A 20074-nucleotide genomic window follows, 5' to 3' on the forward strand; every position below is an offset into this window, starting at 1 on the left:
AATGTACCTACTTCTTGTGGTTTCACCTTTCCTCTAGCTGGCTTATTTTAGAGTCCTTTTTCCTGCTTCTTAGTTCTTCTTTTTTAACGTCCACTTTATTTCTCCCAGTCATTGCTGGTTCTGTATAGACAGAGAGGTCAAACTACAGGTGCACTTGCTTCACAAGCATTATAGTTAGTTAATTCCAAATGTCTCCATGCTTCACTTGTTGCCAAGTGGCGTTTTACGAGGTTTTACAAATATGCTACAAAGGCAAATTCCAGATAAGTTGGCAGTTCTGGAGACTGGTAATAAAAGTCTTACATGAGGTCTTTGAAATTAGAACACTATTTCTGAACAACTCTGTTGGCTTACTGCCACCAGTGATAGCGCTGATTAAGGATGTTACTCTACAAAGTGATAGAATATATAACTTATTTTGAAAGTCTCAACATTTTGTGTCCACGATCTTACCTGTTTTCAGCAAAAGTAGGTCCTGGTGATAATCTACTAATCAGTAAATCAATCAAGACAAGTGATGATGGAAGACTACAGAAGGTAGTGTGGTAAATGATAGATATCTAGCATGGTAAATGCTATTGGTTTACTTACTGTTTTGATCACATAAATTTTGGATGGTGTCTTAGTGTCCTTCGTAATGACTGTTCCTGGCCTAAAAAAAGAGATGCACAAAAGTATCTTGCTAAGTCTAGTGATTAATATGTCCTAATTAAAATATTGGACACTACCATAAAATAAAGAAATTAAACTAGATGAACTGGAAAATGAATAGAGAAAATGAAAAGCCAATTACACATACACAAGTCCATGGGACAACATAGGATACATCCCTGAGGGTGTTGAAGGACCTGTCAGATGTCATTGCAAGGCCATTCTCCATCATCTTTTATAGGTCATGGCAAACAGGTGAGGTTCCCAAGGCCTGAAAAAAAGGCAAATGTCACACCCATCTTTAAGAAAAGTGAAAAGGGGGATCCAGTGAACTACAGGCTGGTCAGCCTCACCTCAGTCCCTAGGAAGGTGGTGGAGCAAATCTGGTCAGAAGTCATTTCTAAAAACATGGAAGGATGGAGAACAGCAAGCATGGGTTTACCAAAGTCAGATACGCTCTACCACCCCATTGATTTCTATAATGAGGTGATTGGTGTTGCGGACAAGGGGAGGGCAGTGGATGTTGTGCACTTTGGTTTTTAGCAAGGCTTTTGACACACTTTCCCACGGTCTTCTTATCACCAAACTGGGGAAGTACAGACTGGGTATTGGAAAATAAGGGCCATGGAAAATTGGCTAGACTCTCAAGTTCAAAGAGTCAATGCAAAAAATGCAAAGTCCAGCTGGCAGGAAGTGGCTAGTGGGGTTCACTCAGGGAACCGATACTGTGTAATGCCTTCACTAATGACATCGATGATGGGACAGTGCGTTCTCAACAAGTTTGTGGATGACAGAAAACTGAGGAGAGAGGTCAATATACCAGAGGACAGGGCTGCTATTCAGAGGTATCTGGACAAGCTGGAGAAATGGGCTAACAGGAACTTCATGAAGGTCAAGAAGAGGAAGTGCAAGGTCTTGCAACCAGCATAGAATAACCCCATGCTACAGAACAGGCTGGAGGCCAACTGTCTAGGAAACAGCTCTGCAGAGAAGTACCTAGTGGCCCAGGTGGATAAGAAGCCAAGCATGAGCCAGCAATGCATCCTTGCAGCGAGAAAGGCTAACAGCCTCCTGTGCTGCATTAGCGGGGATGTAGCCCACAGGTCCAGGCAAGTGAGCTTTCAGCAGAAAGCTCTATTCAACACTTGTGCATCTGGAGCAGTGTCCACTTCGGGGCTTCTCAGAGCAAGTCCAGCCTCTGCTCCCTGCCACCAAGCTGGTCGGAGGCTGGAGCAAACAACACACGATGAGAGGCTGAGAGTAGATACTGGTGATAATCTACTAATCTGTTTGTTCAGCCTGGAGGAAAGAAGGCTCAGGGGACACCTTATTGTTGTCTACAACTACCTGATCAGAGGCTACAGGAAAGACTAAGCCAGACTTTTCTCAGAAGTGTGCAGCAATAGAATGAAAGGCAATGGACACAGGCTAGAACACGTGAAATTCCGATTAGCTACTGGGAAAAGTTCCTTTACCATGAGGGTGGTCAAGTACTAGCACAAGTTGCCCAGAGAAACTGTGGAATCTCCATCCCTGGGGATGTTCAAGTGTCAATGGGACAAGGCCCTGAGCAACTTCATCTAACTAGACCCGCTTTGAGCAGGACCTCCAGAGGTTCCTTCCAACCTAAAATATTCTGTGATCCTATGATAAAATCTCTTGCCATAAGCAGCTACTTTGACTGTGCCTTCAGCCAAAGCTGACTCCAAGCTTGAATTTAGGGCTGATGACATGTATCATAGATCTTTCAAAGACAAAGGGAGCAGGGAGAAGAGACAAATACACTTTAACAGGAATTAATGCTGGTAGAAATGAAAACTGTATCACTGCAGGTCTATATACAAGCTGTATTCAACACCTTATTTTAAAAGTAAAGAAATAAGTAGATCTGCCATTTTATTCCACAAATATCTTACAAATGCTAATAAAAACCCCTGACATTTAGTAATTCCTTTGATGGTAGTTGCAAGATGAATGAAAGGTGCTTATAAAAAGATGGATTTGTGTGCTTTAGAAATAAATACAAAAAGACTAAAATAATAAATAATAAATAGAAAAAGACCAAAAGGTTCAGGTGAAGTAAATCTTCAAAAAAGTTCTGCAACTTTGTTGACTTAAAAAACTTTTTAAAAATTTTTTTTGTTCTTGGTATTTAACTGAAAGTGGAGAAGGGAACATCAAGCGCTAAATGTGCTTGGATTTTTTTTTTCTTAATTTTCAGATCTCTTCCTACAAGAATATAATTTCTGCCATATTCATCAGACCTGAGGTTCTCCTAGTATCTCGTCTCCTACAGCAGACAGGGGCAAATGCGTGGGAAAAATTTAAATTTTTAAGGCAGCTGCAGAATAAAGTATCCTTCACATTATATCTCATCTTCCCCTTGTATTAGTGACTGGCTTTAGTCTTGTAGCCTGGGATATTAATTACGTTAGCTCTACTGTTAGCATTAATTAAAATAACTCTGTATATTATTGCAACCCTACTAAACCCCTTCTTCTATACTGGAGATGTGTAATTTCCTGTGGCAATGAGTTCTTCAGGCTAATTGTACATTTCATAGATAATTATAATTGTAGATAATTTTGTTTTTTATCAGCTTTGACTGTTCCTCTTTTTCATTTCATTGGATACTCTCTTGTTCATGTATTCGAGGCAGTCAGAGGAGGAGCTCTTAAATTTGTTTCCACAGGCAAATACTCATTTTCATATTTTTACAACTTCTTTTTTTTCTCCCATTGTATACAAGACATTCACACAAAATCTGCCTGGTTGATAGCAGGTAACTGTAAACGAGCTCTGCCCACTTCCTGAGCCAATCAGATACCATTCAGCTCCAGTTCAGAAGTCACAGATCCATGTCAGCGTGAACCTGACCCAACAGGTCCTGCAATCTTATCAGCAAAGCCTGCAATGGGGAGACATATCCCCCAGTTGACAAAGTGTCAGAAGCACCAAAACTAGCTTAGACCGGGTCCACTCACTCTTACACCGAGCGCTCCAAGGAAGTTCAGAATCAGGGTATAACTAACCCTTTCTCACTGATAATTCCCCCAAACCAAATTCCCTATTCAATATAACTTAATTAATATTACATCTGTTAGGAAAAAAACTCGCACCTGTTGGAGGTTTCAGATTTCCACAGGAATCATGCAGCTGCATAGGAAATTTTCTTCCTAAACTATTTTTTCCTGACAGAAACTTTAATCTTTAGGAGAACAAAATGTTTGTATTTGATTTCCATGGGAAGCATTAATTTTTAATGAAAAAGCACTCCTGGACACCTTAATTTTTGTACTTAGAAATATTGCTGTAGCTTCCTTTTGGAGCTGTTAGGGAGACTCCACCTCATCCGTCTCTCTGTGCGAAGGTCACAGAAGGACAACCACCTCCACGCCACGCTCCAGCTCCGGCAGCATGTCAGAACTGTTGACCAAGGCAAGCAATTAAAGAGCATGGTGGGAAATATCTTCCAGACCAGTGGAAAAAAAAGGGGATTACAGCAACCATTGAGTGATATCCCTTTCTGACCAACAATCCTCTTCATCATCAACTTAGAATACTTTTTCTATTACATTTATTAATAATTATTATTTATTTATACACTAAAACCAGTTAAGGTGAAAAGAAACCTTTGTCCTACCCTCACTAAATTTTGGGCTATTCTGGACAATAATAGTTTGATGGATGCTTATAAAGTACTAGTGACAAAATAATAATACTGACAGCTTCAGAATTCCAGCTTACTACCTGAGCCTTTACACCCATTGCCTGCTGTAATTGTGATGAATGAAACCATTCATCTGAAGAATGTGTACACACAAATCCCGGGGTTGTTATAGGGCAGCCTTTCAACAGGCCATTCTGAAAGTGGGTCAATTCTTTGCAGGAAATCTATGAAATCTGGACTCCCATCAGGATCCCGGCTTAGAAATGTGCTTAAAAAGTCCTAGGAAGAGAATAAAGATATCACTAAATGTAGAAAACCGTGGAAGTAGATATCTTGTATTGAGGCTGATGTACAGCAGTAGTTTTGGGACTGACACAGATTTGGTGCTACTAGAGAGCAGCCATGCTGCCGGTGTAACCAACTTCTTGTGCTTTTTGCCCCTGCAGAGCAGCGAAGGCTGGCATGGCACTGCACCACTCGCTAAGCTATTCCAGCCAGTGAGTGCAGAAGGCTGAGTGAGACATTTGCTCATTGTTTCTGCCAGAGGCTGAGAAATCAGGTAAATAGGATAGTCTATTTCCCTATGATTTGACTGAAGACTAGGTAGATCAGGCAGGAACAGAAGAGATTATTACTTCCGATAGCATGGACCTGCAATTCTACTTACAATCCAGCCGCCAGTTAGGAATGACCTATGAAGAATAGATGTCTACTATCTTATTTGATTATTCATTTTTTATGTGACACTGATGTATCACAAGGAGAGACAAGAAATGTCATGTCTTCCAGAAAGTCATAAGCCGAAAGATTAAAGTGAGTGAATGATTTAACTCAGGAACACCACTGCCTCCCACAGAAGCACCGCACAGCTTGGCTGATTAGCCAGTTGCTTCCACAGGCTTCAGAGGGGAGATGTACCTCCAGGCTTTTCATTCCCACGAAGTTCGTCAGGGAGAGGAACTGCTTTCTTGCACAAGGATAGCAGCTCCCAGTTCTCACTACCCAAATTTCAGGGGATGGCTCATTCCCATCAGGCACCATACATCAGGCATTCTCTATGATCGAAAAGTTCTTCTAAGTGCAGGTGTTTTTCCCATCAGTCATTTCACTCTTGTCCTGAATGCATCAGCAGTCAAGGACTGCCAATGCACATATCAGTTACCTGAGAGGACACAGGAAGAGAATTTCTGCTCTTCCCAAAAGGAAAGAAAAACTTGTCTAAACACGACAAGGACAAGGACTAAACAAGACAAGACCAGGACATCCAAGCTTCTGTATACCATCAAGATTCAGCAGCCTGAAAAGGCCAAGGGATGCAGAGCACTAAAGAAAGAACCTCCTGGTGCTTTTGCACATGCCAATTAACAGCAGCAGACCAGCTTTTCCTCCACAACTGGCTTAAGTTAATTTGTCTTTGCTGCATATTGTGGTAGACCAGCTGCACACTCATGCTATTATCCCATCTCAGCTGAGGAGGGTCTCTTAAACTGTTTCTTTTATTAATCTGATGATGCTCTTGCACTTCTCATGTATTCAGCAAAATCACAGTAAAATGGATGTAAGACAAAGAGTCTGCTCTTGTCAGTAGTTGCAGAGTTGAGCACTGAGGTTCAGTTTTTAAGGTGATACAGTTTTTATTGCTGGTAATAAAAACTGAAATTACACATGCTAAGGTAATTAAGTCTTGTGTTTTCAGGAAGAATGCCTCTGTCCCACTGATAGTTCTGGATATATGATTTATTGAACAGGTGTATCTGCATCAGACACTGCTGGGCATAGAACAGTGGTTTGATGAATCTATTATGTTCCCTGAAGGGGAAATCACTGCTCTTTTGGTTTGTGCTAGTCACAAGCTACATTAGCATAACAGATCAGACAGAGCAGAAGGCAACTACTGCTCTGGGAATAGAAGGCCAGGATCACATCCAAACTACAAGGCTTATTAGTGGAACAAGCAAACATCAAATCAGCATCTGCAGGACCTGATGGGTTTCACTATGGGATGCAAAACTGCGAGTCAGCATATTCACTGGCATAGATCAAAAAGTCATTAAAATCAGAGATGTCACCAGAAGACCAGAGGAAATCTAAATGTGATGCCAACAGTAGAGAATGAAGAGATGAGAGTACTAGACCAGAAAATTTGGCTTCTGTAGCTGTAAATATGTTGGAATGAATCTTTCATTAGAGATAAGGTGGTTATTAAAATAAACCCAAAGGGGAAAAATGATACAGTGGCAAAACCTCAGTGTTTGACAATGCCAATCACACAGAAGTAGCTATGATCCTCTGTTTCCTTTTTTTACTGTGTGGTGTTGACTTGTAGACACTGACTTTATAATGGTCTCTGGCATAAATACCTAAAAAGAGCAAAGGAAAAAAGATTTTCACAAGAGAGTAGACATGATAATAGAAAAGCATAAATCTTAGAGGGCTTATATTGGATTCCTTATATATTATTTATGATAGAAAAAATCAAATAAAAGTAGCTAAACAACTGGAGGTCACAGATAGAGATCGGTCTAGCAAGAAAAGGACATGTGGCCAGGGTTGACAGGAGCAGATCTACAAGGCAGTAAAAGAGATCTTAATTAGCTTCTTCATTCTTATTCCCCATTTTCTACATACTAAAAAGCAAAACTGAGCCTATGATATCAATGAATTCAGGCCTGTCTTACCAGTTACCATTGCTTTTCTTGATCTTTCATGCTTTCTTGTACTACAATGGGCAGAACACTCAGGAGGCCAGTGAATCATTCAGTATTCATTTATGTCCTCCACTTCTTTTGACAATTATTATTAAGGGGGAGACGCTGGGGAAAATATATACACTCAGACCTGATTGCAAATGGTATGAGCAAGTTTTATTACATTACATGGGAACATTCCTAATAGGAATCCCTACTTGAAGAAAAATTAACTGAGATGGTGAGTGAATCAGTATCAATCTTCTCCATTCTACGGCATTAATAGAAATTACAAAAGCGCCATGCTAGAAATCACTTTTGGAGACAGAAATGGATATTGCACTGCTTAAATGGATGTTCCAGGCACACAGATTATTTTAATCATGGTGTAAAATGCTGCCTTTCTGATAACGCTCAGTGTAGACCTTAGGGGCATCCTCCTCAGTAGGATATATGAGTTATGGCATAGCCCCCAAGGTGGCACAGCCACCTCCTGGAAACACACCACTAGAGGGTTTTTTTTTTTATTTTAAGCATTCATGTTTTTATTACGGGGAGGGAATAATAAGGCAATATTTTTCTATATATAATTTTATCTAGCAGCTGAATCCACAGATGTTTGAACCACACAGGGCATTGTCAGGAGGAGCTACCTTTGCCTCAGTAAAACTACGTTTATTTATATGCTCATATAATGATTATTAAGTACTATCATGGTAAATGCCATAAGTAAGCCAAGCTCATGACAGCTACGACAGCTGCACTCATAATTGCTACTATGAAGTGATCTCTATGTACAAAAAGACAGAGCAGCACAAGAAAGATGTGCAAATCCATCTATATATACTAGATAGGCAGAATAAGACTGCAGAGTGCTTCTTGCTAGCAGTAAGTGTAGGCGTGGAAAAGACTTTGGAAGGGGAATAGGAAAGTCAAGACGGAAGAGGGTTTCCTGGCTGAAGAATTTTTCCAGGATTTCAAACACACCCCTGACTTTTCCTTACATAGTACTTGAAGCCACTAAGAGAAAGTGGTTTTCTATGGTTTTCTATGGCTGGTTTTCAATAACAAAAGTCAAAAGTCTGTCTGTTTCAGAGGCTCAGCTCCAAAGTGAATGTTTCTGAACCAGGCTTTTGTGAGATAACAATGCCAAATGGCTAGAAAACAGAAAAAAGCCAAATTTACTCATAATGAAAGCTTGATCAGCATCCACCAACTCTGAATTTGCAGTAATTTTCAGGAGGAAGTGAGATGCCCCTCAACCAGTATAATATCCCTTGAGAGGAGAAAGCTGTTCAGGTGTTTGTCAGAGCCACCTTCTCACAGTGCCAGAGCAGTGAAAAGGACTCTACCTTCTTCCTTGTCTGGGGAGCTGCTGAGGAAGGAGATCTGGAACCACACAGATTTTTCCTTTGCTGCTGCTTAGACAAGAATGGCAGGAAGCATGAGTCTTCAGATCCTGAAGACTCCAAACTTACTTTAAGTAAGTCTTTTTTTTCCTCGGAAATCTTGGACAACCCTTTGTCATCCTGGTGCATCATTCCTGTTTTAGCACTGGAGAAATGAACTAACATGAAAATATCAGTAAAATTATCCTCTTACATGACACTATATCATGCCAAGGTAATGACTCATAGAAATTCACCTCTGGACTATGAATGCAGTTTTCCTGATTCACATTTTTCTTTTTTTTAATGCCTTGAAAATTCCCAGTGTTTTAAATGGGATTTGGATAAATTACTTCTAAAGAAGGAAATGCCTTTTAAGATCCCTTACATTCATTTAATTTTAGGCCTAGAAGATTTTCTAGGATATATTTCCTAAGCTGAACCAGCTTAGAAAAGAGAAGAGGGTGTCTAAAGTAGTGCTAGTTGCTAGCACTCATTCTTTCCTTAGGATAAAATAGCATTTCATGACCACTCAGCTGGGCTGCTGCAACCTGACCTGGTCTGAAGGGAGACTCTTTTCTACGAGGCAAAAACAGACTGAAATTAATGGCTGCTTAAGTTAATGCATTATCTTTTGTGTGATTACAGCACATTGATGGATAGCTGAGTTAACACATTACCTGCAAATGAGTATTTATTGATATGGGATTGTCATTAGCATCTTACAGGAATTTGAATTGGGCCTCTAGAGCTTTTTAAGAAGGTGCTTCTGCTGTTTAAATCTAAAGACTCGTTGCTAGATGACACCTGGGAAGGTGCTGAACTAGCTAGCCAGCAGACAGCTAGAAGCCTGCAGCAGCCATGGGGGAAGAATCTTTATTTAGAAAATCACTCTCAGAACATGAAGACCGGGAGACATGAAGACTGGTATACTTGTAAAGGGAATTAAAACAACAACGGCAGGATAATTTTTTAAAATAATTTCTAGTTTTAAATATCATCCTGAGAGCAGTGGCATGACTGGGTAAGAAAAAAATATTAATAAAATCTGCCTTGTGGGATTCCAAACAACACGTTTCTTCCCTCACATTTGCATGTTATTAAAGCACACACGCTGACTTGGTTAGTCTGTTATTATCCCAGCACTCACCCAGACCAGTCTGTGTGTTACGGCAAGGGAAGCAAGGAATACCTTTTAGCTTGGTCTGTTTAAGAAAAGAGGCTTCTATGATCACATCATGTTTTCTTTCTATGTACGTCTGTCCTTTTCTAGTCACATTTCACTTCACAGATGCCAAATTTGGCAAAGAGTTAGAACTCTAAGATAACTAAATTCCCACACTTTTTTTGACTCCAGAGTGCTTGGATGAAGGGAATGGCTGAAAGATAAGATCACACCTTAGCAAACACCAAGAAGGTGCACGCAGGGGAGAACATGGCCAAGCTGCCCAGCCATGGGGTGCTTCAGACAGAACTCACAATCAGCAAATTCAAGGGAAATCAAACTTCATTAGCTCTGATTTGCCAAGAACTGTTTCTTTTTTCCTCCTTTTTTGGTAGTTCTTATTCGTACAGATTATTAGGGTGTGCTGGATTTCACAAGGCTTCACTGAAGCCTGTTGAAGACAGTGGGGGTGTTCCCACTGCCTCCAAAAGGGTTCGGGTCATGGCTCGTTTCAGGAGCCAGAGATGTGTCTCTGACAGATAATACAGTTTGCTTCTACCACTGCACTTTCATTGCTGGCATCATAATAAGTTTATATATCATAATGGCAGTCAGTAGAAATGAAAATGGAAAGGTAATAATGTATTTCCAGGAGCTAAAATGTGGGGGCATTCACACCGTCTGATTTTAGGGCTTCTAACTTAACAGCTTGGTCTTGCTAAATTTTATTTCCCCTTAGAGTTAAAGAGCGCTCTTAGCATTTCCAGAGAGAATACAGATACAAATCCTTCCATGAGCTACCCCTTCAAATGGATTTCTTTCTCTTCATAGACCACATGAAAGTTAGATGGTGATTCAAGCTAAATTGTGTGAAGATTGCCTTGGACAAGTTGGCACAGCTACTGAAGACAGAGAGTAAGAACGATCCCCACAACTCATCCTCCTCTGGGCTCCCTCAGTAAGTTTTCAACACACGGGCAAGCTGATCTTTGATACTCCACCTTTTTATGTGCCTGCTCCTGGGTCATAAATGCACCCCCTTCCTCTCAGTATGAAACTCCAGATTTTGGCTCACTGATCTCCTGCCAGTAAACTCCAGGCAGACTACGTGCTTTTACTGCTTTCTAACAGTTGGAGATCCAGGTATTTATTGAAGGCTTTCTAACATTTTGGCAAGCCACGTGTTAATGTATGTCTTCATACTATCCAGAAAAAATGACATGGCCATAAGTTGTAAAAAATGAAGCTGTAGGCTATACCCAAATTGCAGGTCACCAGTTTCCCACAGTGCTCCGTGTTTACCCTATCATAATCACCCCCACGATCCCTTGATTTGTTACACAGAGCAGTACAGAAATGAAGGGCTGATAAGTTTTCTTTCCACCCTCCAAATCCGAGGCAATTCAACAAAAGCCCATCATAACTTTTTTCTGCTGTTTGCTAGCAGTTCAGCCTGGAAGGGGCCATCAAGGTCTCCCTCCACTGACTGCATATGGGACTGAGTCTACACAGACCTTTTGAGATCAGGTCACTGTCCCACTATCAAGACCTAAGTTGAGACTTGCCTTTTTCTAGCTCGGACTTCCCCAGATCTCTTCTTGTCAGTAGGCAGGAAGAAGCTTTGCCATCACCAATCTATGACCATCCGCCTCTGAAGCTGCCAGTAGATGCACAGGTGCAAAACTGATCAATAGCATTTTTTAAAATATTCTCCTACATAATGGAATGCACACAAAATATTATACTGCTTATACACTGGTTCTGCTACTCATTTATACCATTGTCAGTGAGGCTAGGACTGATCCTGTAATTTCTGATGTTGTAACTGAGCAAAAGTAATCAAGAGCCTGTTGCTTATGCTAGTGATTCTACTTGAGGCTAGTCCTGGAGGAAAGTAAGACTCCACTTGAATACAAGTGACAAGTTCTGCCCCCAAGTGCTACACTTCAGCTTTCCTGCATGGACAAATCATAGAAAATAAGGCAAGAAAGAGTCTACCTAGTCTCGTCCCCACTCCTAACAGAACCACTCACCTGTGTCTAACCTGTTCCAAATCACTTCTGTTGATAAAAATTCCAGCTTCCCTAAATAATACATTCCCTGTGCCACCCTTGCAGGCTTTTATAAATAAGAATCATGCCATCAGTTTTAACAGACCTATATAAGGGAACAAAGACTTCTCACATGATTAGAGTCATGCTGCAAATGGAATAAGAATGCAGTCATCTGCCAGTTAATTTGATCCTGCAAAGTGTCATCAATGATGTGCTGAATAATCTCCACTCCAGCAGAAGCCAGAGACTGATAGAAGGAGCCTCATTCTTTGCAAAACTCATCTGCCGGCAAAATAAAATGAAATAATTTGGAGTGCCTCAACCCGGGATAGATTATACCTGCCTAAAAACAGCCAGCAAGGAAACAGAATCATGACACATGTCCGTGGCAGTTCTTGGAGCACCAGTCAAAATCCTGTAATCATGGAATGGTTGAAGTTGGAAGGGAGGTCTGGAGACCACCCAGTCCAACCACCCTGCTCAGGGCAGAGTCAACTAGAGAAGGTTGCTCAGGACTATGTCCAGTCGGCATTTGAATCTCTCCAAAGATGCAGACTCCACAACTTCTTTGAGTAACCTGTTTCAGTCTTCAATCACTTTTAGAGTAAAAATGTTTTTTCTTATGTTGGCAACACCCTAGAAAGAGGATAAGCAATTGATCTGAATTATTAAAGGGAGTGGTTATAAAAACGTCTATAAAATAAGCTAAAATAAAGAAATACTTCTGTCTGTGTATTAGTGGGATAAATCACACCTAAAAACTAAGTCAGAGCTGCAGGGTGTCTGTAAACTGGAATTTATGTACTATCAGAAGAAAACAGCCTGGAAACCTATGGCACAAATAATAATATAATACACACGCTGACCCTACAGAGGTTTTGTTTTGTTGCGCTCAAAATCTTGTTTATGGGCAAAGAAGAACACACCTTATATATAAAGCCGATCATTTATTGTTAGTATAAATGAAATCTTAACAGTTTAATTAAAGAATCTGTATGAATCTAGATCTAATTATTACAGAAAAAGAAAGGATAACAATAATATAGTTAGAAATCTCAGTAATAGTAATAATACAATTTAAACTGTAACAAATACACTACTTAGTTTCTAGCCCTTTTTTCCTGTGGTTATGCTCACCCCTTTACTGCTCCTCTGGGTCTTAAAATCAGTAGCTTCCAACTCCTGGAGAGGGTAGTGCAGTGAGTCATCGGCCCCCGGACTTCCTTGCCAGCAGGAATATGATGTTCACGTTGATGGTTTCTTCCTCCTCCCTCCAGGATCCCCTTGGGGTCATTTTTATCTCTTTGCCAACATGCTTTTACATCTTTGCTCTTTGTTTATAGGTCTGCAGCTCCATGCTGCCTCTGAATTTACTACCTATGGTGCCTTTCATGTGTTGGATACTACTTCTTTGTTCTCTTTGTTACCCCTGGAAGCAGTTTTGTCCAGCTCCCGGTCTGCATTTACTGACCACTGGGGAGTTGTTTAGAGACTCTGCCTGTGCCCCATCTCTTATCACCCCGTGTCCCTGTTCCTCTACGCTGCAGCCCATGTCTCCATGACCTCTGCTATCGTATCGGGCCTCTGTTCCTCTACAGTAGATCATTGTGTTAGAGCCATAAACATCTCATTTTACACGGAATAACTGCTTGTTACTGCCATCTGTCCAAAAGCGCGGTTGTACTGTACAAAGATAAACAAAAGTAAAACAAATTAGCCATAGACACCTGGTCAAATAGAGAAGTTTCCACCAGTTAAACCAAGTAAAACAAAGCTGCGGGCAGGTCAGGAAAAGTTCAGACAGAGCAGGCCTGGCAAGTATCAGCCCTGAGGCCTTGCAAACTCAGTACAAGGCCTGTGGCTGTTACTAGCGATGACACTTTACAGACCCACACACTTACACTTTGGAGAGGATGATTGTGCTTCTGCAGTGAGAGCACATCGTCAGATCTGTAGGAAGTCCTGTTTGGACACCATCCTAGAGGAGGATCCTCTTTGGCTTCCGCGAGGTGTTAGTAATGGAGACCTCTGACGTTTCTGCTCTGAGACCTCCAAATATCATACACAGGCTTGAAATACACTCCCAAAAAATCATCTATTCCCAGTTGTACTTGCTAAACAGAATACGCTATTGCGACATTAGGCACTTAGAGACATAACCCACTTAGCCTGCCTGGACTTCGGCCTAAATCTCTCTTGATCCAAATACTCTTGCAATAGAATAACGACAGAAGTAAAAGTCTCCATCTCTGAGTGTTTTTTTTAAATTGAGATTGAATGGCTTTTTGATAAATATGGCTAAGAGGATAAAAATGTTCTCTTGCGAGGGTATTTTTAGGAGCTGCAAAATTTAATCTATGTAGTTAGTGTTGCACTGGTCAGAGCACAAGACAGCAACAGTACTTCCCTGTATTAGGACCTATGACTCTATGAAGCTCAGTGGTATTACACCTGTTGGCTTTTTATTCCACTTTCACCACAGAGGAGAAAAGAATATTTTTCTTTTTTATGTATATATGTGTGTGAAGGAAAGGAAAAATACACTCCTAAACACAGACCAATACCCTTCAGACTGCAGGTGAGAAGGAAAGGATCTAGAAGAGATGGCACATTCAGGTCACTTTCTTCAGACTTGCCTCAGTTTCCCCATTTCTAAAATTGGAATAGTGATAGTGGCATGCTTGGACAGCAACTGACAGAAAGCAATAAATAAAATGTATTAAAATCATTATGGATAGATTTTTTTCTTTATAACTGGCCTCATGCTGGAATTATTCTAAATTTTAAGACCTCTGCTGATCTTAGAAGCTCCAACAAAAAAAAAAGAAGAAGAAAAGAAACAGAGAATTATTTTTCCCATTCCCTGCCTATGGCTCAAAGAGTAGACACGGTATGTTTCTTCAGAACAAAAACAGGAAGTGTCAGAAGTTATTCAGGTGTAGACCAGACTTCATAATTAGTTAGCATTCCAATTAAGGCAATGGTTTCATAATGGTATAAAAGATTCCCCATAATAACATGTCAAAATCATAAAATATGACCAGAACATCTTCCAAAGTCACAGTTTTTCCATCCAAAAATGCTGATTCCATGAAATAAAAACATTTAACAATCACATAGTAATTTTCTTAATTTTCAAACTTTTTGATAGAGTTAAAAAGTTTTGTTTTGGCTTTATCATGGCTGTAGCATTGTGATATTGAATTCCTATTACAGATTATGTGGTAAATGTTAGAACAATGTGGCTGAGTGCAAACGAACTCCTTTAGAATGTAATCTGTTAAAAAATGGCTGTTGATTTGGGATGAAATAAAATCGCAGAAATTACTGTGGGACAAAACTTTAATTTTCAAGACAGTTCTAGCTGTTTTATTAGTTTGTCACACAGTGTTTGTATCTAAGAGTGCAACAATGGGAAAAGTGGATCCAAATGTCCTTATAATAGTATTACTGTTGGTCCCGAAATAGATCACTTTTCCAGACATACAGTTTCCTTGGAAAAATAATCCCCCTCTCCCAGTTGTTGAAATTCCTTCTCCAGCTGCTAAAGCACGACATCCAAAGGTATTTCAGTTTTTGGCAACTAATGTTAATTAAAAAACAACAGACAGACAGACAGTGATTTTCAGAGACTGACGAAAACCAACAACAATAAACATAAACATTTTCAAAGTGAGAAGAAGTGGAGCTTTTCATTTAGACCTGGTAGGAAATTCTCAGTTAGCTTTGTTCACTACCTTGACTGGGTTTGTAGTGAATTTCTAGCCTGTCAAGTGACTACGGGACAGGAAAATTCCTCCAAGCTTTTCCTATCCATTCTTTCTGGATTTGAGGTCTATAAGCTCTGCACCAGGGCTCTGTAAAGCAGCTTGGAACGAAGGAAACCTAGGGGGGATATTTCACAGGACAAGGCGGGCAAGGTTTGAGAAGCTGGGGTTACACTCATGCAAACTTTGACTTCAGTTTGATCCAAAGCAACTAGTGATCCACAAGCTTTGTATCAGACTGTGAAATTATGTGTAAAACAAAGAACTATGAAAGCAGTGAATTACCCCAAAACATCTGTCCTGCTTGAGAAAGGCAACCATCTTGGCATAAGGCTCCTCTTTTTTTTGCTGATGATGATTTTGGTGGCCACAGCGCTTCCTCAGAGAATCAGATAGAAATTCTGTGGGTCACAGCCTTTTCTGATGATCACTCTTCCTTGCCCAAAACTGAGCAGCTGAAAAGAGAAGAAAGGCACATTTATGCAAACTTTTAAGATAAAAAGGCTGATCTTAACTCAAGAAAGCCTCCTTTTCTTCTACTGAGTGCTGAGGTGATTCTTGCGCATTTTGTGATTATGGTGTCAATGTTATCTACAGTATCTTGGACTGAAAATTAACAATGATATTATTTATATCCTAGGAAAGGGATGTTGAAAGGAGACTTACTTGCCCATATTCTGTTGAAATCCAAAAGACCTTTAGATTCTTACTATATATTTTCAAATATCTCTAAGCATGTTATAGAAACGTCGAATCCATCTAGCTTCATCCTTTATTAAAAGCATTTAAATTTCTTATGTTCTGTGTAGCAATGGATCTGCTGCATTTGTAGGCCTCCTAACTTAGGTGCTTAAGACTCATTGACATAAGAGCTTAACCCCCCTGTGGCTTTATGGGAAATTTGCTTACAGCTGAATATCCCGACTTTCAATTGAAAAATTTGCAAGCAAAAGTGAGCTATAAACAAGTAAAAATACATTTTGATGGACAGCTTTAAATCACAAGATTATAAATTTTATTAAATTATAAAATTATTATATTATTTTCATTATAAGAAGTTGGATTAATATTTGAGCATGATGTAATAGCACTATGTGCATTTCAAACAGGCCTTTTTTTCAAAAGGCACTGAAATGGGCAACAGGTACCTACTTACTACCCTCCTAAATTCCTGCATGCTACAAGGTACACCAATGCACATTTGATCCCAGACCAGAGTTAAGGACAAAGCCCATTGTCAACAGTAGTACTCAGTGGCTCAAACTTACATTTTAGATGTCTATTTTCAGTTCAATATCCCAATGCAATAGATATTGGGAATAAACAGGAGAGGCTGGAAGCTTAACTCATGATTACAATTGCTGCTTAACTGTTATAAATGGTGGGATAACTGGCATAGCTGGAATATTAGTATGGAAAAGTACTGACCAGGTGAAAATACTGACAGTCAAGATGAGCTGACCAGAAAAACCTGAGCAGCTTTGTTTTTTAAAGGATATACATAGTTGTTCCAAGTCCAGCAGATAAAGAGGGCTAGACTGACTGAAAGTGTCTGAATAACGATAACAGGAAAAGGTCAATGATATGGATGTACCCCACAGTGTCTCTTTCCATCCAGTTTAGACCACCAAGCCAGAAAGATCAAGAAGAAAGGTTTAGCCAGAGCAACTAGAAGAAGTATGAGAAGCAGCTTGTAATGGAGCCTTCAGCTATCCAGGTATCTGCTGATGAGGAATACAGCAGAATATAGACCATGCGGTTCTTGAATTAAGCTGAAGATAGCAAGTTGAGGGCATGTTCTTGTACATTTTATTCCAACAACAGGGAAGAGATGGTTGAAAATATGAGGGATGGTAAGGTGGCAATGACCATGGAAAAAATGGCACTCTTACCTTAGCTTCAACAGCTAAGGAAAAGAAATAAGGAGAATAAAGACAACAGACCTCAAGAAAGTAGAATTCAACACACTCAGACAAATCAAAGGAAAAATATAACTGTTGAATTAAAGCCAGAAAAAATTAAGTTAGATGACAGTGAAAGCTTTCTAACTATAAGAATAGTTAAGCATAAGGATAGACCAACTAGTGAGATTTTAGTCTCTCTGGCAGTGGAGATTTTTAAGAGCAGCTCAAAGAGTCACCTGTCAGGAAAGACATAAATGTGGCCGTCCTTCCTCTGGAATGACCATCTTGACCTTGAGGTCTCTTCCTGTGATTCTTTTTTTTAATTTTTAGATCTGTGTAAATGAACTTCCTCCAAATCCTTCGTTGCCTCTTTTTGCTTTGTTCTGCTTAACAAATATGTCATGCGAAATAAAAATGTATTCCTTTCCTGGAGACTGTTTTTCTCTGAATTCAGCAGTTATGAAATCAATACCAATTAGACAGCAATAAAATCATTCTGCATTCCCTTCCTTAAACCAACCTGTTCAAGGAAAAAGGAAAGCTATTATACCACATATAAAATATTGAACTGAAACATACCTAAACCCCCATAATGGGCCAGAAAAGCTGAGGTTTCTGATTTGAAAAGGCCTAGCAGAATTTATTTCTGTTTTGTTATATAACACTGTTGTTTATTATAATTTTATTTTTAGCTTGGAATATGGATGAGCAAATCTCAGCTGTTTTTCCATAAAGCTGAAAGGCACCTGGGCCTCTCTATTGAATGCTGCTCTTCATAGTAAAAAGAGATATTCAGAATGTACAGGGTGCTGCCAGGTGAAGTCTCTTTGTAAACATCTAGATCTCAGTCCTCAATCCATTTCCCTCGGTTTCATCAGCTCTCACTAGAATTGGAATTTAGGTCACCAGCATCATCACCACAGGGGTCATTTTGTTTGATCAGGAGGAAAAACTAAGGATGACTGTCAAATTCATCTTGGCAAGCCTTGTAGAATTTATAGCAGGCACTTTTACCTAGCATAAACCAAGATATCAAGTGTGGCAATTCCTTCCCACAAAACCATGTGTGTTCAAATGTATTATTATACATAAATGTCTCTACCTAACCATAACAAGGTTACAAACATATTATATTTAGCATTAGATCCAAAAATAAACATAGACAATGACTCTCTGACATCTAAACTATATGTTTTATATAGGCTCTGGAGTGGAATTTAATATTAAACAATCAGTCATTCAAGAAAACATCAGAATTGTCATGGGAGAGATCCCTGATCTCCTCTGTCTGCTCTACTCCATAGACTACACAGCCATGTTCATGCTCTACTGTTGCACCAAGAGCATGAACCTTTAATTGTTTTCTAAAAACCAGTGAGAAAAGGGGTTGAATTCCTTCTCCCATTTTTCCCTCTAACTCCCATACACACTTGGGTAGGGAAAGAATTTCCCTGTGGAAAGGAGAATGGTCTTCTGCTTACAAATACTATTTTTAAGGAGATGCAAAAAATTTTCTTTCAACTGAGTTTTAGAGGACAGCAGCAAACATCACTCCTCTTTGAACGAAGATTAGTTGTACAGAAGTGTGTCAGACGTTTTGGAGTGTCTGGTTTCTTGATCACAGTCAAGTTTAAGGATGAGATAGAGGCAAAGCTGCTCTATAGTTCCCTGGGGAACACCAAAGTTAAAAACTGAGACATCTGCTGAGGTTATACATCTTCAGAATTAGGTGGCAACCCAGCATGAGTTTTCTGGATTGAATTTCACTTCAGACACACTTCAGGAATGGACCATTAGATACTTAAGCTGCAATTAGGATGGGTGCAAAGACAACAGACAAGCTAATATTATGTTTTCTAGCTTTCAGTTGAAATTGTTATCCATGGGAGTCATTGTATGCTTTTGAGCAACTGCAATACCTGTCATTGAACTTACCTGCTGGAGAAAGGACAACATTGTTTTTGCCCAAGCATAGGTGGGTCATCACAGTCTCACTAACTCCAAGGGAGTTTTGCTGTTGACTTTAATGGAGTGAGTGATTAAATCTTTACTTGGAATTACTCTCATGGGACTGACTAAGGTTCTTCCTCTGTAAGCAGAAGAGTGCTGCTAAAGCATCTCTATACTAGACAGAGGTTTCAGTATAATAGGTCTTAGTACAAACTTAGATCTGAATTCTACAAAGACATACAATATGCTTAACTTCAAGCATGTGAGATACTAAATTAGCACTATTCAGTTCTGACTCCAGAGTTTTCCACTCTTTTCCATGCTGCTAATTCACCACATTGCAATGAGCTGCTCCCTTAAGGTCTTCATTGTTCAGTTTGCTCATTTTAAAATATGACTACAATTTGTGAACTTCATGGCTATATTATCATGTTTCATTCAGGGAAACTAAATTTCATTTGAGGCTAAACTTGAACTGAGATCTTTGCCTGGAAAATACTGCATAAGGACTGTCGTAACTACTAGAGTACATGGCCAGATTTTTAGAAATGATAGGCATTATCACTGCAAACCTGAGGCCACCAGAAACTTCTTTCCTCTGAAAATCACATCAGAAATTTTTGGTCTTTGGTTACCCTTCCTTGCATTTCTATATATACACATGCAAGTGCATGATCTTGCCGATTTTTTTTTAGACTTATAGAGATATATGTCTGAATATTGGTGAGCAGCACCGAGTGCTAGTAGATAATCAGTTTAATTTCCTTCTTCGTCTGTTTTCATTTTTCTCATTTTCCCTTGTGGGATTCATCCCTAGTTTTATAACTTTTGCAAAGTC

General features: G+C 39.6%; 1 long non-coding RNA gene across 1 annotated transcript; it reads right to left on the minus strand.

The window, feature by feature from the left end:
- Positions 1-41: 41 nt before the first annotated feature.
- On the minus strand, positions 42-12799 carry LOC112988584 (uncharacterized). Its single transcript, XR_003260572.2, has 3 exons — positions 12753-12799; positions 592-652; positions 42-120 (listed from the first exon to the last, which is right to left on the minus strand). It is a non-coding gene; the product is annotated as an uncharacterized LOC112988584 (long non-coding RNA).
- Positions 12800-20074: the final 7275 nt, after the last annotated feature.

The sequence above is a fragment of the Dromaius novaehollandiae genome, chromosome 1, assembly GCF_036370855.1.
Source record: "Dromaius novaehollandiae isolate bDroNov1 chromosome 1, bDroNov1.hap1, whole genome shotgun sequence".
In the NCBI taxonomy this organism is placed as follows: Eukaryota; Metazoa; Chordata; class Aves; order Casuariiformes; family Dromaiidae; genus Dromaius; species Dromaius novaehollandiae.